The sequence below is a fragment of the Girardinichthys multiradiatus genome, chromosome 23 (genome assembly GCF_021462225.1).
Source record: "Girardinichthys multiradiatus isolate DD_20200921_A chromosome 23, DD_fGirMul_XY1, whole genome shotgun sequence".
NCBI classification, from domain to species: domain Eukaryota; kingdom Metazoa; phylum Chordata; class Actinopteri; order Cyprinodontiformes; family Goodeidae; genus Girardinichthys; species Girardinichthys multiradiatus.
The window spans coordinates 416,441-438,984 of NC_061815.1; the positions used below are offsets into that span (position 1 = coordinate 416,441).

Consider the following 22,544-nt stretch of genomic DNA (forward strand, 5'->3'; position numbering starts at 1 on the left):
CTGCTACAACTCATATTGTTTGTTGGTACCATTTAAGGCTGGTGCAGGAACTCTGCCTGTCAACCAAATTAAAACATTCAAATAAGTACAGCTTTAAATTTGGATTGTTTGCTGAGGTGGCTCTGTTTGTCCCTGTTTGAGCTATTGCATAATCCTCAATTCAGATTTTCTTTGCTTCTTTGAAGATACTAAACTATGGAACATTTGTAATGAGCATATTAAGGAACACTTTGAGCAAAGTCTATTTAGAAGATCTTCAAAAAAAAATAAAGGGTCAATGTCATCCTTCTGAGAAAAAAATAAATACTCTACAAACTACTAACTACCAGCTAACTGAGCGTTACAGTGCTACAAAAACCAGCTTTGTTTACTGAAGGATAATGTCTTGTACTTGTATTCCTTCATATATATTCTTATGGTATAGAAAAATATGTGCTTCTTATCACCTTTCTACACAAGAAGGCCTTTGACCTTTTCTCTTTGCAATACATGCCATTCCTTTGCTCCACCACCTTTATCTGTTCTGATCAAACATCAAGATGAACACAGGCATTTAACTGCTGAAATGTAAATGTTTCTTTAAGCATTCTCTTTGTAATGTTTTTGTAAAGTTACAAAACAAATTAGTGCTGATTCTGACAGAAAGCAGACAGGGTCAACTGGTTTTTGGCAGCTTCCTGCCCCAGAAGAAGCTGTGGACTTTTACTCATTCTGCTTCCACTCCACTTTGGTCTTCCTGCTTTGACAAGATAGAATGTAACAAGACAGAGTAATACTCTCTGTCTCATTTTCAAACCTTGAGACACAGTGTTCCAGTTAATCTGACTGGTATACATCCATCAAAGAATGCAAACACAGTAAAACTCTGCACATCCCCCTGTCAGCCTGCATAATCTATTGCTATTTCACTCACTGCAACTTATATTACATCTTTAAATAGTTTCTACACAACAGGCCCTCACAATTCCTGTTTAGAATCCATTGGTCATGAACAGTACACAGGATGGGAAGCTGGACAGGACAGAGGCTTCTACAGAGTTGTGTAATTAATGTTGTTGGAAGGAATACTACAGGAAATTGTAGTCACAACAAATGTCTTCTCAAAATACTTTAATCAACAAATTGATCCAAATTTACATCCAGAAATCCATCCATCCCTACATTGTCTATACCCGCTTATGCACTGCCTTATCTGGTGCTTATCTCCAGTGGTCAATGGACGAGAGGCAGGGTGCACCATGGACAAATCAATCTAATAAAATACACATCTTGTGAGATTCACTGAGATATCAAGACACTGTATGGATCTACAGATGATGGCCACAAGTAGGATTGCGTTTATGAGCTGGTAAAGTAGAGGGCTGAGGGCTGGAGTCACTCTATATTTGTATTGTGAAAAAACAGGTAGCCACACTCTAATTTCTTAGGGGACAACATTAGGGTTCAGGATTAATTTTAAACAATAGTGGTTATCTCTACAGGTTAGACCTGAGTTAGGTTTGTATTGGCTCGTTGTGAAGACAGAAAAAGGGTGTGCCTTTCTAATATGCTTCATTGCAACTGTTAACAGTTCAGGCCAGTCAGTTTCTTTAAATGGTCAATTATCCCCAAACATGACCTTATTAAGAGACAAACCAAAGAGTAAACGGAGAGAGTCAGAGCAAGTCCCAGCAGGCCCCTTTTATGGCATCAGTAGAGAGACACTGAAGCAAACACAACAGAAAATAAGTTTCAAAGGAAAAATGGAGAAAAGACATGAAGTTTATGGTAGCCACCTATAAATACCTCACAAGGAAAAGACAAGAGTAGAGGGGGCTGTTTATGTAGTGCAAATTAAAAATCCTCCATCAGCCTGGGCCTCTATTCTTAAAAGTAGAGAAAACTTGTGCTGGTTCCACACATTAAACCTTTTAAGATCTGTGGGACCACATGTCAGCCTGCTGTGATTCAACAGCTAATAAATTATTCATTGTTTTAGGTGCTGCACTGTTTTAGACACATTAAGTTAGAAAAGCTGATAGTACACTTGGTGTGTATGTATAATGTGTGTGTGAGAACTGTTAAACACCAGCTCTCCACACACAGCTGGACCTGCTTTAATGTGTCTGGAAGGTGTCACTGGTGAAAGTGGCTATTATTGACTGAGAGAAACTTGGTTGTACTCTGTTCTGCTTGTGTTTGAAAAATGCTTTGTCCAATCTAAATGTAGTTGAGTCTGTAGGTTGTAACTTAATAGCGCTGAGGTGTTATTGAAAAAACATACATTGTCATACAGCAAGAGCAAAGGTAATAAAAAGCACATATCTGCAGCTTCTTTAAAATGCAGATCAAACATCACCCAGAAGGGGCAGAAACAGGTAAAGTTTAAATGAAACAGAAAAATCCTAACCTCTTTTTCTTATCACTATTTCTGCCCTTCTCTTTTTGCCTTCTTTCCTCCAGACTCTCTTTATAACACTGTTCTTCCTTTTTTTTCCCCCATTTGTCTGTCTTCTGTCCTGGTAGCTAATTTCATTTTAATCTCTTGTTCTGTAGTTTCTCCATATTTCCCTGAAATATGTTACATCCATTGGGGAATCTTTGTTCTCGTATAGTCAGCCTAACAGTCATATCTGGAGGGGGGGTTCCCTGCTCTAAATCCCACCCTTCAGCATCCATACAAGGTAATATTGGAATGGCTGGACTGGGGTTTCAGCTGCTTCATAAAAGAGGCACATACAAAGACCAGAAAGCAGCCGTCTGACACAATATCCTCTGATCGTTGCTGTGTTTAATGTAAAACGTTTGATTTTTTAAAATGTTCTCTTTGTTTAATTAGCTTCGGCCTGCAGGCAAAGCCACTGTTTTAAAGAAAAACATGTAAATGTGGTTGTCTTCAACTAGCAATACCAGTAAAGAGTCAGAGAAGACAGCAGTGCACAACTCATCTGGCTCCAGAGGAAAACTTTCAACAGCACCACTGCTGACCTGCAGCAAAAATTCAGGTATGATCACAACATTTCTCCAAATTAGATAGTCAAACATTTTAGGCTTGATACCTTAAATACTGTTTTTACTAGCAATACAATATTATCTTCCAGCATTTTCTCAGCTTATTTCCCATTAGAAATATCTATTTCAAAGTAAAGATTTAAAAACAAAAATGAGATAAACAGCATGATCATGTGTTGGTTCATTGAGTGAATCCTGGAGTAACAGATGACAACAAACAATTCTCTTCACTGTCAGATTTTTCCGACCCAATATAACAATTACTGACAACCCATTTCCTTTGCTGGTAGAAAAAGCTAAAAAGCGATTGCATGTCTTCTTAAAACATGTCCAATAACAGCTTCTGTAGATGTTTCTGCTGTAAACCCTACTATTATAGAGTCCTGTGTGTCCTGGTCTGTGCACATTCATCATTAGATGTAATAGAAAGGCATAATTAAGCACATACAAACAAGGCATCAGCATCTATGAAAAAATATTTTAAATTTGACTATTTAATCAAACCCCTGGAACTAATACCAAAACTGATAATCTTAGGATATCAACAGAACCTGCTCAGATATCGTCCTCTGTTGGATGACTATTGTTAATGTTCTAAGGACAAATATTACTAAATTAAAAGGAATACATTTTAGTTTTCTTGGCCACAATCCTGCCTGCCTAAGTGTGAGTTTGCTGAATGCTGCCACTGAAATAACCTTTTTACTGAATTTATTCATTGTTGACACTATGACTACAACTTGTGATTTAGGACCATTACGTGCAATATCAGAACCTGCACTTGTGTTTGCTCTTCTTATTTGTCTTTGCATTTGAACTCTTAAATTTATTAGTAACAACCTCTCACTTTATAAGTATGACTTCATTTGTACTGCTCATTGATCTAAAGATCCATCATTTATTACGATCAAATGTTTCATTTTAACAAACAGGACCTTTTATTATTGTTATCTAAGCACTGTCCTGCATGCTACAGATCAGGGGTGTACAAGACCAGTCAACAAGCACTAATGTCCTGCGTGTTTTAGATATTTCCTTGCTCCAACACAACTGAAATAATGTCCAGATTACATCCTGAGCATGATTTAGATGTGCTGAACCAGTGAAACATTTAAAACATACAGGACATCTTTTGACAGCTGAAACTGGATCCCTCCTTTAGACATTTTTCTGGTCTTAGACACCTGATTTAAATAAATTAGATGCCACTGGTGAAGTATCATGATGTCATTTAATTTAGGAGTCCTGGAGGAGGTACAGATCAAAAATTTGCAGGATATGCAGGACAGTGGAACCTGAGATGAGGATTGGGGACCAATGATCTGAGAAACAGAAACCTTCTCTGGTCCTATCTTCCTAATTTACAAGGCCATCTCTTTAGACTGATTGATCTCATCACAAGTTCTACAGCTATTGAGCAAGCTAACACTATCAAAGCAGGATCTCCCTCTCTTCCCAAAGAATACTCCCCTTTTGTGTAGATAGGAATTTGGAGAAGGTCAATCATTTTTCCTTATACTCCCACATGCTGTCCATGTCCCAAAAGTCTTTAAACTGTCAGTAGCCAGAAGCTGCAGTCTTACTGTGTCTGAGATGGACATGAGAGAGAGAAAAGGAAGTGCTGTATTTATTTACTGAAAGGTCTAAATCCTGAAGGGTACTACAATCCAAAAACTTTCTCATAACCCTCGACACCATTCCCCCCCCGTGGGATTAGGAGAGTGCCATTCCCAGGATAATTTTCACATGTAGGGGGATGGGCAAGTTGAGAGCAGAATATACTGGAATGAAAGAGGTTAAGGAAAATATACTCCAGTAAATATCATCCCACTTAAAAAAAAATATTTGAAAACGTTCTGTATGTGGGAGTTGTCTGCAACATTCCAGGATATGCCATTATATAAATAAATAAATACAACTTTCTTTCAGTGAAACACCAGTAGATACCAGCAACAGCTAAGATCATTTATATGATCATTTGATATGAATTCATGGAACTGTTTATAGATAGACTGTCACTGATATCAGGTCAGAAAATGACAATTGGTCCATCTTTGTCTGTTCGTCTTTGCTTGTCATTCTGATTTAAAACATTAACAATGATTAAACCAGATTTCTACACATGTCAAGCCGTTCTTGATCTGTGTCTATGTGAATAGAATGGAGAAAAGAGAAATGAGCAGAAACAAGGTGACTGGCAGAGTACAGTACAATGCGCTTCCTGTGTAAGATTTAAAGAACAAGAAGAAATGAGAAGGACGACCATATTAGGCAATGTTTGGATTTGGAGGAGAGATGGCTCTGACTCTTATCACAGTCTGTATAAACACAAACCATTCCAAACTGTGGCCAAAAAAGGAAAGATTGAAATCTTATCCTCCCAGTCTTTCCTCTTAAAATGCTTTTATAGATCTTATCTTCTCAGATATATAAAGTTTGTCTGGTCATGCATCATTAGCTACTGTTGCCTCATGCCGACGTTTTCTTGTGTACAGCCTGGATAAGGAATAACTGACCTTCCAGCTCTGGTGACAGTGGAACAATTTTCCTTAGCTAGAAATTCAATTCAACAGATGGAAAAATTTGAGTTTGTGTGAACCATTGCAATAATGTTAGCAACTCCCACAAAGATACAAATAAGGAAGGCTGCTTGAATTAACTTGAGATGTTAAAGGACACTTATGTAAAAGAAAGCAAGTTGTAACACACATCACATAGAAACAGCCATGTGTGGCATTCCCAGACAGAATGTGTGTGTGTGTTTGTCCATCAGACTTATTTCTTCTTAATAAGGCCTTGTTTTGCCCAGAACAGATGGAATAAGACTAAAGAAGATAAAGGCTTCCTCTCGTTAAGTTGCCTGAACAGCATTTCTGAACACTGTGACTTGAAAAGGGAATGTATGTAGTTAACTGTGGGGAGGAAGGCGGGGGCTGGCTGTTAGTGGAAGCAATCACAGCATGGAAGAGGGAATGTTTATCATATGCAGCAATCCCTTTTTCAAGGTCTTTAAAATACAAAAACTGCCATATAAGGGCAGACTAGATTTTTACCAAAAAGAGTCAAATAACTCTAGTAAGAACCCTTTCTCATTTAGTCTTTTCTTCTCTCTAGACTGGTGATGTCATTCCTTGTGTCATCTATATAAGAACTGGGGTGTAAAGGCCATTTACACAAACAAAAAGCTTTTTCATCAGAAATGCCTGCAAATGAATAGCTTTTTGCTCTGTGTTGTTTCTAAGATGTTGAGATGTTGGCTGAGATGGGCCAACAGTCTGCAGGGACAGCAAAACATAACAGCAGAGGATGAAGGTAAGGGATTTATTCCTCGTTCAGAAATGCAGCTCTTCCAATGGAGAAGGTAATATTTTAAAGCATTATGTTATTTGATTTTGATTAGGACTAAATAGGTCTTTATTTGTACCTACAAACACACTTCCTGCTTCATTTTGGAACATAAATGAGAAGAAGTGGTGTACCTACTGTATTCTGCTTACTTTTAGAAAGAAGTGAAAAACCAGAACCTCTACAACCCATCCATCATCCGCTTCCTGCTGTGTAGATCCAAGAGTCACCTACTTCCTCGGCCAGCTGTCATCTAAAAGGGAGCAGCTACAGGATGTAATCCCTTGCATCATCAGTAAAGCCTGTGGAAATGAAGATTATCCCTGTCTTCTCTTGACACATTTGTACATTACTGCAGTCTTTTTTACTTTAACATAGAGGCGATATTCAAACTTTGACGTTTTTTACTTTTTTTTTGTTTTCATTTGATTAAAAGCCAGAAATAAATGTTCTGCACCTGTTGGCCTGCTGCTTATCCCTGTGGCCCATGGTGCAGTGCTGCATCTCTGGTCAGTTGGTAGTCTGAGATGAAGCACTGTAGCTCGGGACGGAGGACAGACAGACCTGTTGAAGTATGTCAAAATAAGGAAGCAGCATCTATCATGGTCTTTGGGACTGTGATATGTTTCTCTAAGAGGATCTGGAACCCATGGAGATTTAACGAGAGAACCATTCTGTCATATTTTCTGTTTGTATTGCTTCTTTCTTGCATATAAACTCCTGTTGAGGACAGAAAAAAACTTAAGTCACATCGTTTTTTGTTTGGAAGTACAATTCTAAACAGCCACCCTTGTTTTTTGATTACCCTTTTCTCTGGGGTCCAGTTTTCCCAGGAATCCCTTCACTTAACAGAAAGGGGGATTCCTGGAAATACTGATCTTGGGGGCGAGGCTTCTCACCATGCCCAGAGGCATTTAGTATTTAACAAGTATTAAGAATTAATACCATGATTTCTGTGTGCTGTAAAGAAGAAAATTTAAAAAGGCTGGCAACAAAGATAAATCTGAAAAAAGACAAAGTGTTTCAGGTTCCTTGTATTTTACCTGCATATAACTGCCAATTGTACTTGTAATGTCTTTGGTTTTGACAGAATAAAGAAAATAGTTTAAATAATAGGATTGTTATTTTTGTTCTGTGCTTTCTCATATTCAATTCCCCAACAATAAAAAAAGGTGTTTATTACAGAAAATCAAGATCTAGTGACAAGTGGATCACTATTAGTTACAAAACATGTTTTTTTTAATCATTTTGTATGTAAAACCTCTATTTTGTTTTTCTAATAAAGCAGTTTAAAAATTCTGAGTGTAAATCTCTCTCTGATGCAAAATTTCAGTGGCAATCAAAGGCAACAGGAAATGTGTTATGCAAATAAGATCATGTATAAATATGGTGAGTGTGGCACAGAGGGAAGGGTACCCATCTTGCAATCAGAAATGTCCAATCTAATTTTTCACAACATAAAGGTTCTGAAGTTAACACCTACAGTAGGTAATTGATAAATGTTAAAAGCAGACGTCAACGGGCTGGGACTCAAACCTGTGACGGCAACGTTAGCCTCCAGAAATGGGTCACGCGCTTTACCCCTGTGCCACTGCTTTGCCCAAGGTTGTCTATTTTCCATGACTGTGTGTTAAACTTTCACAACACAACCTGAAATTTTAACATTTATAGTCTTATGATATGGTTAAGACAAAAAGGTCTTGTCATGAGATGTTTGGACACTACATGTTTGGATGAACTCTGTGAGCCACATGGAGAACACATTAATGCCATAACTGACTGTGATTATTTAAAGTTTTGTATGGACAATACCATCCTCACCAGAACACTGAGGTATTCCACCCCCCCCTAAAATAACTCTGGACCACGTGAGAAGGAGCTGCTGAACAAGAAAAAAAGGAGTCTTCTGGCACGGAGACAGGGAAGACATTCAAGGCATCCTGCCTTGTTCCAGTACTGACAAATGTTCATCCACCTGTTCTTAACAACTACAGACCTATTGCCCTGACATCTTACATCCAGAAAAACTTGCAGAGCATCAAATAGGCCTACTTGAGAAAGTACCTTTCAGAATCCTTCCACTTCTGCTTCAACAAACCCACTGTCATCTGGACAAATGGGGCAGCACTGTCAGAATCATATTTGTTTTGGTAATAACTACCATTAATTAATCTTTAATTAGTAGATGATGATAGTTACAACATCTAATATTTTTCTGCAATTAATAAAATATTTTTTATCAATTTTATCTTAATTGAATGACACACAGTTCAAAGATACAAACTATTCAGCATTTATCTGACAAATGCAAAGGCTGTACACCTAAACAAGAACATCCAAGAGCATTTCCCCCAAGTTGTTATCACCTGGACTATAATATGTATTTGATGGTAGCTCACAAGACTACTTTCAAATATATTGCATGTTTCCATATAAAATAAAGACTATCTAGATTAAAAGATTTACAAGAATTGTATAAGTTTGCAGTGAATCTCTTTGATGTAAACTATTTCTACAAAATAAAATAAAATCACATCACTTCTGATAACTATATAAATAAATCACATACATATACAGGTCCTTCTCAAAATATTAGCATATTGTGATAACGTTCATTATTTTCCATAATGTAATGATGAAAATTTAACATTCATATATTTTAGATTCATTGCACACTAACTGAAATATTCAGGTCTTTTATTGTCTTAATACGGATAATTTTGGCATACAGTTCATGAAAACCCAAAATTCCTATCTCACAAAATTAGCATATCATTAAAAGGGTCTCTAAACGAGTTATGAACCTAATCATCTGAATCAACGAGTTAACTCTAAACACCTGCAAAAGATTCCTGAGGCCTTTAAAACTCCCAGCCTGGTTCATCACTCAAAACCCCAATCATGGGTAAGACTGCCGACCTGACTGCTGTCCAGAAGGCCACTATTGACACCCTCAAGCAAGAGGGTAAGACACAGAAAGAAATTTCGGAACGAATAGGCTGTTCCCAGAGTGCTGTATCAAGGCACCTCAGTGGGAAGTCTGTGGGAAGAAAAAAGTGTGGCAGAAAACTCTGCACAATGAGAAGAGGTGACCGGACCCTGAGGAAGATTGTGGAGAAGGGCCGATTCCAGACCTTGGGGGACCTGCGGAAGCAGTGGACTGAGTCTGGAGTAGAAACATCCAGAGCCACCGTGCACAGGCGTGTGCAGGAAATGGGCTACAGGTGCCGCATTCCCCAGGTCAAGCCACTTTTGAACCAGAAACAGCAGCAGAAGCGCCTGAGCTGGGCTACAGAGAAGCAGCACTGGACTGTTGCTCAGTGGTCCAAAGTACTTTTTTCGGATGAAAGCAAATTCTGCATGTCATTCGGAAATCAAGGTGCCAGAGTCTGGAGGAAGACTGGGGAGAAGGAAATGCCAAAATGCCAGAAGTCCAGTGTCAAGTACCCACAGTCAGTGGTGGTCTGGGGTGCCGTGTCAGCTGCTGGTGTTGGTCCACTGTGTTTTATCAAGGGCAGGGTCAATGCAGCTAGCTATCAGGAGATTTTGGAGCACTTGCTTCCATCTGCTGAAAAGCTTTATGGAGATGAAGATTTCATTTTTCAGCACGTCCTGGCACCTGCTCACAGTGCCAAAACCACTGGTAAATGGTTTACTGACCATGGTATCACTGTGCTCAATTGGCCTGCCAACTCTCCTGACCTGAACCCCATAGAGAATCTGTGGGATATTGTGAAGAGAACGTTGACAGACTCAAGACCCAACACTCTGGATGAGCTAAAGGCCGCTATCGAAGCATCCTGGGCCTCCATAAGACCTCAGCAGTGCCACAGGCTGATTGCCTCCATGCCACGCCGCATTGAAGCAGTCATTTCTGCAAAAGGATTCCCGACCAAGTATTGAGTGCATAACTGTACATGATTATTTGAAGGTTGACGTTTTTTGTATTAAAAACACTTTGCTTTTATTGGTCGGATGAAATATGCTAATTTTGTGAGATAGGAATTTTGGGTTTTCATGAGCTGTATGCCAAAATCATCCGTATTAAGACAATAAAAGACCTGAAATATTTCAGTTAGTGTGCAATGAATCTAAAATATATGAATGTTAAATTTTCATCATGACACTATGGAAAATAATGAACTTTATCACAATATGCTAATATTTTGAGAAGGACCTGTATACACTGCCTTGCCAAAAAAAAGTCACCACCTGGTTTTAACTAAGCAAATAGGTACGAGCCTCCCAGTGGATAATTACTGCATGGGCGATTATGTTTCAGCTGGCAGCAAATTATTTTACCCCAACTGGTGCAAAGAGTTGCTTCTCATTTTCTTAAACAATCATGTCTAAAGACACATCCCGTGGTTGTGGAAAGGATGTCAGTCTGTGTCAGAAGGGTCAAATCATTGTCATGCATCAAGCAGAGAAAACATCTAAGGAGATTGCAGACCAAAAAAAATTGGGTTAAGAACTGTTCAATGCATTATTAAAAACTGGAAGGATGGTGGGGACCCATCGTCTTCGAGGAAGAAATGTGGCCAGAAAAAAATCCTGAATGATCGTGATCGGCGATCACTTAAACGTTTGGTGAAATCAAATCGAAGAAAAACAACAATAGAACTCCGGGCTATGTTTAATAGTGAAAGTAAGAGCATCTACACACGCACAATTTGAAGGGAACTCAAGGGATTGGGACTGAACAGCTGAGTAGCCTTAAGAAAACCACTAATCAGTGAGGATAACTGGAAAAAAAGGCTTCAATTTGCTAGGGAGCATAAAGATTGGACTCTGGAGCAATGGAAGAAGGTCATATGGTCTGATGAGTCCAGATTGACCCTGTTCCAGAGTGGTGGGCAGATCAGGGTAAGAAGAGAGGCAGGTGAAGTGATGGACCCATCATGACTAGTCCCTACTGTACCAGCCTGTGGGGGCAGAGCTATGATCTGGGGTTGCTGCAGGTGGTCAGGTCTGGGCTCAGCAACAGTACGTGTTCAAAGAATGAGGTCAGCTGACTACCTGAATATACTGAATGACCAGATTATTCCATCAATGGATCTTTTCTTCCCTGATGGCATGGGCATATTCCAAGATGACAATGCCAGGATTCATTGGGCTCCAATTGTGAAAGAGTGGTTCAGGGAGCATGAGACATCATTCTCACGCATGGATTGGCCACCACAGAGTCCAGACCTCAACCCCATTGAGAATCTTTGGGATGTGCTGGAGAAGGCTTTGTGCAGCGGTCCGACTCTACCATCATCAATGCAAGATCTTGGTGAAAAATTAATGCAACACTGGGTGGAAATAAATCTTGTGACATTGCAGAAACCTATCGAAACAATGCCACAGTGAATGTGTGCCATAATCAAAGCTAAAGGCGAACTCTAATGAAATATTAGAGTGTGACCTTTTTTTTTGGTGGTGACTTTTTTTTGGCCAAGCTGTATATATTTATATAGATTTTATAAATCTCTATACAATCATATGCAATAAATTACAATGCGCATTCTGATGAGGCTCATTTGTCAGATTAAAAGTACCTTTTGCACCATTAGACAGGTATTGAGCATTCTTTTCATTAATGGGGCAACTGTGCCTCAGGTGGCAGGAGTTTGTCATGTAACTGGTGGGTTGCTGGTTCAAACTTCCGCTTGTGTCCTTGGGCAAGACACTTCACCCGCCTTGCCTGGTGGTCAGAGGGCTCGATGGCGCTGATTGTATGGCAGCCTCGCCTCTGTCAGGGCAGAAGTGGCTCACTACTGTCAGCTTGTGAATGTGTATGTGAATGGGTGGATGACTGTAGTGTAAAGTGCTTTGGGGTCTCTGTGGACTTGATAAAGCCCTATACAGGTCCAGGCCATTTACCATTTTTTTTATTTATTGGTCTGATGTAATATTCTAATCCTAAATTTAATTTTTTTATTAGCTCTAAGCAGAAAATCCTCACAGTAAACAGAAAGGCTTGAAAAACATAAGCCTATGTCTATTTAATCTATTTAATGTGTTTCACTTAGTGAATTTAGTTAATGAAATAAATGAACTTTTCATACTATTCTATGTCATAACATGTGTCTGTATAACAATTTATATATTTGTTTTCATAGAACTAGATGATAAAGTACTCCCTTATTTTATTTCTTATTATTGTAATGGTAGGGATTTCCAACAAAGAGAAAAGAAGGTTTGGTTAACCTTAACTTCAAGGTCTTAAAAAATGTCTAAATTTGACCAAAGGCAAATGGAGGCTCCTCTTTCAAGAGGATTGTACTCTTTGGGTCAAGAGACTGCACCCTTGCATTAATTTGCAATTCTTTCTCTTTAACCCAGCTATGAGTAAATTACCAGACAAAAAATGGCTCTGTTAAAGTCCTGTGAAGTTACTATATGCTTGCCCAACAGAGTTCTAGTGATCTAAACCTAGAACTGGCTTTAGGCTACTGCTTTCTTAGATTTTCAATGCTGATTTTAATGTGCTCCAGCAGTTCTTTGATGTCTTGCCATAGATCACTAAAATAAATGTGACATCTGCATCTGGACTTGTATTTTGGCTTACTACAGAGCACTCTAGCCATGGATCTCTCCTGTGCCAAGAGTTGGAAATGCCCTATTTCTGATTCCATAATGGGTTCTTGGAAATGTTTTCAGACATGGATGAACAGAACCCCCTCTCTGGATCTTGAGGTCTGTAGAATACAATTTAAGTAGTCATGGACCAACGTCTCAAGAGTTTAAATAATGAAATACTGAAATACAATGTTAAGTACTCTTATTATTCATAACTTAACATGTAGGCCATTTGCACAACATATTTTTGTCAAAAGTAGTTCTTCAATTTAAAGTCAATCTAGATTTTAGGCTGATGAATGCCAATAGTAGCACTTGCATTTTTTGTGCAATATCATGTCTGAAAAGCAGCTATTAAAACAGTTATTAGTAGGGCTGGGCAACATGCACCAAAAATAGTATCTCAATATTATTAGCTGAATGGCGATATACAATATAAATCTCAATATTATTAGCTTTTTCATAAAGTCATTATAAAAAGACACCTTTACATCAAAGCCTTGTCACCAAATGTCCCACAGGCACATTTATTAACAAACAGCTGTAGATGTACATGAGAAATAGCTAAAAAAAACTGTACTGGCATATATTAAATAATAATCCTTCTCAAATAAAACCAAATTAGGTTCTTTTCCTGCATAATAAAACTGAAAACACAGCTGTGCATTGAAAATGTAAACAGAAAAGATACAGAGCAAACATAACAAAAGGCTGACTTGCTCTTTAAAACGTCTGTTTCCACTGAAGTAGAGTTCAAAGTGCTTCCTTGTGTGTGTTCCTGTATAAACATCTTCGACTTTGGGTATATAACAAAACATGTAAACAGATTGGATAGAATGAACAAAATTCTATCCTTCGGATCGCATGTTTTTAGTGAAAATTTCAAATCTGAATACAAATAAAATTAGAACACACCAACAGACCAGGCAAACTACTGTGCAAATTATGGATTTTGTGCCAGAAAAACTAGTGTGCCAACGGTCTCTGGTTTTAAGGATGCTCTCTGGCAGGTTACAATGTTCCCACTGCAACTGAAAATCCTTTCAGAAGGGGAGATGGTGGCAGGCACACAAAGGTATTTCTTGGCCAGGCAGCTCAGTGCTGGATAGGCAACTTCATGCTCTTTCCACCATTTCAATTCAATTCAATTCAATTCAATTCTTTAATTTCTTAAAATAGTTGTTGTAGATGCTGATGGCTGTGGGCAGGAAGGATCTCCTGTAGTGCTCCGTCTTACAGCAGATCTGAAGAAGCCTCTGACTGAAGACACTCTGTTGTTGTAGGACAGTCTCATGAAGAGGATGCTCAGGGTTCTCCATAATGTTCTTCATTATATGAAGAATCCGTCTTTCCACAATGATCTCCAGAGGTTCCAGAGGAGTCCCCAGAACAGAGCCAGTCTTCTTTATCAGCTTGTTGAGCTTTTTTTTAAGTCCCTGGTTCTGATGCTGCTACCCCAGCAGATGATGGCAGAAGAGATAACACTTTCCACAACAGATTTAAAGAAGATCTGCAGGATCTTGCTGCAAACACTGAAGGACCTAAGCTTTCTCAACAAGTACAGTCTGCTCTGTCCCTTCTTGTAGATGGCTTCACAGTTGCATCTCCACTCCAGTCTGTTGTCCAGGTGAACACAGAAGTCTTTATATTCCTCCCCCACCTCCACTTGTTCTCCCATGATGGAGATAGTTTTTGACTTATTCCTGTTTCTCTTAAAATCTACAATCATCTCCTTTGTTTTAGTCACGTTCAAAATGAGATGATTGTTTCCACACCATGCCACAAAGTAGTCCACCACCTTCCTGTACTCAGCTTCTTGTCCATCTCTGATCCACCCCACGACTGCAGAATCATTGGAGTATTTCTGCAGATGACAGGAGTCTGTCTTGTAGTGGAAGTCCGAGGTGTACAGAGTGAAAAGGAATGGTGAGAGTACCGCCCCCTGTGGTGCTCCTGTGCTGCTGACTACCTGGCAGCACAGGAGCACCACAGGGGAGCACCATTTGAGAGGGTCAGCATCAATCTACACAAACTGACAACAGGTAGCTAGAAAGTTAATTTTCAATTGCTTCCCTTTGTGTGAAAGTGGTGCTGGGGGTTGTGTTGCGCTGGAAGAAGTTTGACAGTGCTCTCTTCTTTTTAGTTTTGTGTGCCACTGCTGCTTCTTCTTGGCCTGCAGATTCATCCGGAGATGGTAGGCAGATCAGACAAACATCTGCCATGACACCCGAGCTGAGACTCCACCTCAGAGATGACTTTATGTTTAAGTGCAGCCATTTTCTTACCAGGAATGTATCTGGCCTTGAACAGTGGATCCAGAAAAGAAGTTATGTCTAACAGGTCACAGGTAGATTGGACTGCAAATTTTGCACTGAGGTAATCCACAGTGCTGGTCTTGATGGATTTACACAGCTCATTATCCCCCTCTCGGGGCGCCAAGAAACTAGTGTTAAATAGGTGCAGAACAGGTCTGACATATGACAGGGTCACGTACTCTTTATCTGAAAGTGCATAAGTGAAATCCTGAAGAGGTTTTAGAGCTTTCTGCGCTGCCTCCAGAACCTCTGTCTTGACAGGTAGGAACAAAAGGCCTGGTTTTCATGTCGACAGAAAGGACTTTAGAAAGTGCTCTTTTGTGCTCCAGAACTCTCTCTATCAGGAGCAACCTTGGCAGTTTCTGTGGCAAGGTGGTGACTTGAAAGACCCAGCTGCACTTGGACATCAGCCAATTCTCTTTATTGTAGCTGTAGGAGAAGCTGCTGACAACTTTCTTACACAGAGAAAGGGCCTGCGTGATGCGGGCGTCATCCATACTATGTCCTGTAACACAAAATAAAAACTTAAAAAAAAAAACATTTTCATTTTTTATGTATAAAAGATCGATTGCAAATTAACATCCATCTATGTTAAGTAGACGTGTAGAATATTTAACTATGTTTGTAAACTGTATTATGACCTACAGTTGGGTTAAGTTCGACTATCTTGGTAAAATTGCCAACAACTAGTGATAGAGATGTTTATTTTTAGATCTGCCAATCTCACACTCACTGGCATTGCCTGTCACTCCTCAGCTTTGATCTTATTTGGTCTTACAACTTTCAGTGTAAGCACAGACACACTTCAATAAGGTTTATGCAATTATGCAAGTAAGTTTCAGTTTGTGGTGTAAGTCTGCTAGATATAGGGATATTTAGCTCTGAAGCTCTGATTCTATAAAAAGTTTTACTTACATTTTACCTGGCATATTATTTTTCCAAATCAACTGATTAAATGTTGCAATTTTCACTCACCAATAGCCTGATGAAGTCTGTCCAAAACACTGCATCCTTTGCCATTTATTAAGTTGCACTGCCTTGACAACATTAGCTCCGAAGTCAGTAGTTATTGCAACCAGTCCTGTTGCCCGGGTTGAGCTTCCAGCTTGTGAGGTCATCCTGCAAGGGCTTCAGCTATATGCAAAAAATGTATAGTTACAGTCAAGTACAGCTCGCAGGTCTGACTGGACCACATATTGGTATTCATTGCAAAGTGAGACAATTTGGCAAGCTGGGTGGCGACACACTTGAATTTCAACATACATTTCTTTCCGACTCAGTAACTGGTATTTTTGGTGAAGGATTTTTAACAGCTGTATAAAACCGTCTTGTTTCACGACTGAGACTGGGACCATGTCTTTGGCGATGTGATATGCCACAGCTTTAGTCATGTTGCGCAGTGCAGTGTTTCAGTCAGTGAGTTTTGTAATGTAGTTTCTTTCAGGGCAGGAGGCTGGGAAGTCTTCACTGTCTGAGCTGCAGCACGCAGCTTCACACACTCTTTATACTTGTAAATGGTAAAAAAAGATTTGTAGTGCTGGAACTTTTTTTAGTACTATTTTTCGGCATGGTCTACAAAACACATCTTTCTGCTGGTCATCTGACATTTTGAATCTGAACTATCTCCAAAAAACTAAGCCATTGTTTTTCTTTTTGCTCACCAGCTTCTATCAATATCCTCTCCCATGTTTTCATCTCCACCTCCATCTTGTTACTAAACTTCCTGCCCGCGGCGCCAAGTGAAGCGTTAGGGAGGGCTGATTGATTTGTGTTCGGAGGCAGGGCAATGGAAAGTTCAGCACAGCTGCACAGCCAAGGGAAGAAGAGGTAGAGGAACTGGTGGGTGTAAAACTATAATTAAAATGCAACGTTGACCATTTAATTATAAACAACATATTTTATATTTCCTTTGAAAAATCCCGATATTTTTAAAATCTCGATCAGGTCCTTCTGTCTGTGGACACAGCAAAGCGGAAAGCTGCAAATAACACTAATAATATTGAGAAAAACTTTATTTTAGACTTTAAGTTATTGTGTGTTGATATGACGTCCTGGCCATTGTTTTGATAGCAGTAGCATTGTGCCTTCTGCTTATGTGCTGTGTGCTGCTTTTAGCTCCTTGAGGACATAACTGGATTGTTTAATAGTATAAAATGTTTTGCATTGTTTTACTGTTTTTGTCTTGTTTCTGTGGTACTAGATAATTGTATTTCTGTTATAAGCCTACAAAAATGGCTGAAAGGGTTAAAGTGGAACGCTCTTTGACCTCGAGGGGGGCGGGTTGTGAAGGGCCTCAAAAGTATTTAAAGGGGCTGCACCAAAACGAGTTGCTCTCAGATGCACCTCAGAACAGGGGTAAAAGAGTGGCCTGTATAACTACAGTACCGAGGAATTTAGACGAAAGTATTTTCTTCACTCCTTTCTGCGCTCCTGATCTGATCACTGGGTGCCCCACTGCAGCAATTGGTCCATATTTTCCTGCTTCTTCTGTCTCCATAAGCTGCCCACAGCTCTGTGACCCTCCTCTCCACAGCAGAAACAATGTGAACAATCAGAGCGGTTTCTTTCCACACAACCATAAGGTTTTTTTCTGTCTTTCCTTCTGTTTTGGAAAGAGGAAATTCCCGTTTCAAGTGGTTGCAGCTGACTCTGTTGTCTCATTGCCTCGACCAGGTTTGTGAGTTCATTTATTTTAGCTGTTAGTTCCTTGATTGAGTCCGTCTTAGTTTTGGGACTAAGGCTCTCTGGCTGACTGCACTCTTGGGATATTTACACCTGTCTGTCTGTGAGATGAACAAATCTTCTTCTGTCTCCCATTTTCCTCACTGCTGATTCTTAAGTGTCGCAGAATTGTTACATCACTAATTCAATTTCAATTTCAATTAATTTTATTTATATAGCGCCAATTCACAACACATGTCGTCTCAAGGCTCTTCACAAAAGTCAGGTTCATACATTCCAATTAGTCCTAACAATTGAACAGTGCAGTCAGATTCAGTTATTTATTCAAATTGGATAAAAAGTTTTTCTGTCTAAGGAAACCCAGCAGATTGCATCCAGTCAGTGACTTGCAGCATTCACTCCTCCTGGATGAGCATGTAGAGACAGTGGACAGTCACTCGCGTTGACTTTGCAGCAATTCCCTCATACTGAGCATGCATGTAGCGACAGTGGAGAGGAAAAACTCCCTTTTAACAAGAAGAAAACTCCAGCAGAACCAGGCTCAGTGTGAGCGGCCATCTGCCACGACCGACTGGGGGTTTGAGAGAACAGAGCAGAGACACAAAGAGAACAAAGAAGCACTGATCCAGGAGTCCTTTCTATGGGAAAAAACAGATAAACTCTGAGCCAGTTTTCAAGTTTAGAGTATGAAAGAGAGCACATAGAGTTAGTTGTAGTATAAGCTCAGTCAATAAACATTGAAAGACAGGGCCATGTGGATCATCGGTAGAGGGTGAGTATTAAGTTGTTGCCAGCAGAAGCTCGGACGATGCCCCCCTCCAGAAAGGTGTCACAGGTAGACACAGAGTCAGGCCAGGTGTAGCTTCTAGGAATAGAAAAGAGAGAACAAAGTTAAAATCTGAAATAACAGCAAATAATGCAAAATTGGAGAGTAGTGCGAGAATGTAGCAAAGAAGGTGAAGGAGGTCATTATGTCCTCCAGCAGCCTAAGCCTATAGCCCCCTGTAGTTCCAGGTTGCTGGCTGCTAAGGCAGTTCTGGTTGGACATGCCCTCACACTGTCAGACATGGCACTTTCTTTGCACCAGCCCTGCAAAAGACTGCTAAATAGGCCAGAACCTGTAAATGTCTGCAGTTTGAGGTTGCTTATGCAGTTACACCAACATTCTGTGTAGTGTGTGCAGTTACATCATTTTTAGAGACATTAAGGACATCCTTCAATCAAACGAGGTGTGAAAATTTTGACAGGTGGGCGGGACTTCCGGTGGCTGGGACATCCTAGGGCGGGACTCCCGGTGGCTGGGCCTTCCTGTGACGTAACCGGATATCATCATTAATCGGATGTTGTCATTAGCCGGATATCATCATTAATCGGATGTTGTCATTAACTGGAAGTTGTCATTACAAGGAAGCGAATCTTTCTAATTGTATGTTTTTAGATGTTTTTTACATCTAAAAACAAAACATGTAGTTTCTCCACTTTAAAAGGTCACTCAATTTAATGCAGGCACATCACACGAAATTCTGATACAAAGAGAGAACCTGACAGAATTGTAAATTCACACGGGTTATTTAGATGGATGTTTTTACATCTAAAAAACAAGGAAGGCAAAAAGTAGATACAGAACCTTTCTTCCTCTGCTCAAATGTTTGAGTAATCTAATCTGCACCAGTAACTTGTAGATGATCTAAAAAACAGAGAAATAAATGAACTGAAAAAATAAAAAATAAAGGTTATAAAATCCTCAGTCACTGTTTATTGAATTAAGGCGTCTGCGGTTTTGCGGAGGTGTCTCCTGTGTATATTCTTTAATGCGAAAAAAAACAACAACAAAAAAACCAGAGAGCAAAGTGTACCGGAGTCAAATTCCTTGTTTGTACATACGAACTTGGCAATAAAGTTGATTCTGATTAAGGGAATAGGAGAGAGGATTTGTCAGCTTAACTGTCAAATAACAAATATTTGAAATAAATGCATTTTTTCCTGCCTTTGTCTGATCATCTTTCCGTCAGTCGTTCTCTGTTGATTTAATTTCATATTTTTTGCCCATTAGTGCTAACAGTCGTCATTCTCTGTAATGCTGGCAGACTATCTAAAATATGTCTTGCTTACAGATAAGCGCTTCTCTCTAAACCTCCCAGGAAAAAAAAAAAAGGACACTTAAAAATTGCCCCCCAGTGGGCCCACCACCTGCAGGGGGAACCGTGAGGGACCGGTGCAAAGAGGATTGGGTGGCGGACGAAGGTGGAGACCTCAACGGCCCGATCCCCGGATGCTTAGGCTGGCTCTAGGGACGTGGAATATCACCTCGCTGGGGGGGAAGGAGCCTGAGCTTGTGCAGGAGGTCGAGAGATATCGACTAGAAATAGTCGGGCTCGCCTCCACGCACAGCGTGGGCTCTGGAACCCATCTCCTTGAGAGGGGTTGGACTCTCTTCTACTCTGGAGTGGCCCACGGGGAGAGGCGGCGGGCTGGTGTGGGTTTGCTTGTTGCCCCCCAGCTTAGCCGTCTCGTGTTGGGGTTTACCCCAGTGGATGAGAGGGTTGTATCCCTGCGCCTTCGGGTTGGGGAGAGGTCTCTGACTATCATTTCAGCCTACGGGCTGAGTGGTAGTGCAGAGTACCCTGCCTTCTTGGCGTCCCTGTCGGGGTTGCTGGATAGTGCCCCTCCCGGGGACTCCATTATTCTGCTGGGGGACTTCAACGCCCACGTGGGGAACGACAGTGACACCTGGAGAGGCGTGATCGGGAGGAATGGCCTCCCCGATCTGAATCCGAGTGGTGTTTTGTTATTGGACTTCTGTGCTAGTCACGGATTGTCCATAACGAACACCATGTTCAAACATAAGGGTGTCCATCAGTGCACCTGGCACCAGGACACCCTAGGCAGGAGGTCGATGATCGACTTTGTTGTCGTATCATCAGACCTTCGGCCGCATGTTTTGGACACTCGGGTGAAGAGAGGGGCTGAGCTGTCCACTGATCATCACCTGGTGGTGAGTTGGATCCGCTGGAGGAGGAGAAAGCCGGACAGACTCGGCAGGCCCAAGCGCATAGTGAGGGTCTGCTGGGAACGCCTGGCGGAGCCCTCGGCCAGGGATGTATTCAACTCCCACCTCCGGGAGAGCTTCGACCAGATCCCGGGGGATGTTGGAGACATAGAGTCCGAGTGGACCATGTTCTCTGCATCTATTGTCGATGCTGCTGCCCATAGCTGCGGCCGTAAGGTCTGCGGTGCCTGTCGTGGCGGCAATCCCAGAACCCGGTGGTGGACACCGGCTGTTAAGCTGAAGAAGGAGTCCTATCGGCTGTGGTTGGCTTGTGGGACTCCTGAGGCGGCTGACGGGTACCGTGAGGCCAAGCGTGCTGCGGCCCGGGCTGTGGCAGAGGCAAAAACCCGGGCCTGGGAAGAGTTCGGTGAGGCCATGGAGAAGGACTACCGGTTGGCCTCGAAGCGATTCTGGCAAACCATCCGGCGCCTCAGGAGGGGGAAGCAGTGCTTTGCCAACACTGTTTATAGTGGGGGCGGGAGACTGCTGACCTCGACTGAGGACATTATCGGGCGGTGGAAGGAGTACTTCGAGGATCTCCTCAATCCTGCCATCACGCATTCCGTGGTGGAAACAGAGGCTGGTGACTCGGGGTTGGATTCTTTCATCACCCAGGCTGAAGTCACCGAGGTGGTTAAAAAGCTCCGCGGTGGCAAGGCTTCGGGGGTGGATGACATCCGCCCTGTGTACCTCAAGTGTCTGGATGTTGTAGGGCTGTCATGGTTGACACGCCTCTTCAACATTGCGTGGCGGTCGGGGACAGTGCCTCTGGACTGGCAGACTGGGGTGGTGGTCCCTCTTTATAAGAAGGGGGACCGGAGGGTGTGTTCCAACTACAGGGGGATCACACTCCTCAGCCTCCCTGGTAAGGCCTACGCCAGGGTATTGGAGAGGAGAGTCCGGCCGATAGTCGAACCCCGGCTTCAGGAGGAGCAGTGTGGTTTTCGTCCTGGCCGTGGAACACTGGACCAGCTCTATACCCTCTACAGGGTACTCGAGGGTTCATGGGAGTTTGCCCAACTGGTCCACATGTGTTTTGTGGACCTGGGGAAGGCATTCGACTGTGTCCCTCATGGTGCCCTGTAGGGGTTGCTCCAGGAGTATGGAATCGGGGGCCCTTTATTAGGGGCCATCCGGTCCCTGTACGAGCGGAGCAGGAGTTTGGTCCGCATTGCCGGCACTAAGTCGGACCTGTTCCCAGTGCATGTTGGACTCCGGCAGGGCTGCCCTTTGTCGCCGGTCCTGTTCATAACTTTTATGGACAGGATTTCTAGACGCAGCCAAGGGCCGGAGGGGGTCTGGTTTGGGGACCAGTGGATTTCGTCTCTTCTTTTTGCGGATGATGTGGTCCTGCTGGCCCCCTCTAGCCAAGACCTACAGCATGCGCTGTGGCGGTTCGCAGCCGAGTGTGAAGCGGCTGGGATGGGGATCAGCTCCTCCAAGTCCGAGGCCATGGTACTCGACCGGAAAAGGGTGGCTTGTCCTCTTCAGGTTGGAGGGGAGTTCCTGCCTCAAGTGGAGGAGTTTAAGTATCTCGGGGTCTTGTTCACGAGTGAGGGAAGAATGGAGCGGGAGATCGACAGACGGATCGGTGC

The 22,544-nt window shown here is 41.6% G+C and overlaps 1 long non-coding RNA gene across 2 annotated transcripts; it reads left to right on the forward strand.

Moving 5' to 3' along the window:
- Positions 1-2,738: 2,738 nt before the first annotated feature.
- LOC124860412 lies at positions 2,739-7,635 on the forward strand. Of its 2 annotated transcripts, XR_007036347.1 has the most exons (3): positions 2,739-2,984; positions 6,234-6,303; positions 6,495-7,635. It is a non-coding gene; the product is annotated as an uncharacterized LOC124860412 (long non-coding RNA). The 2 variants fall into 2 exon arrangements; XR_007036348.1 differs by having other exon boundaries at positions 6,234-7,635.
- The last annotated feature ends 14,909 nt before the right edge of the window (positions 7,636-22,544 follow it).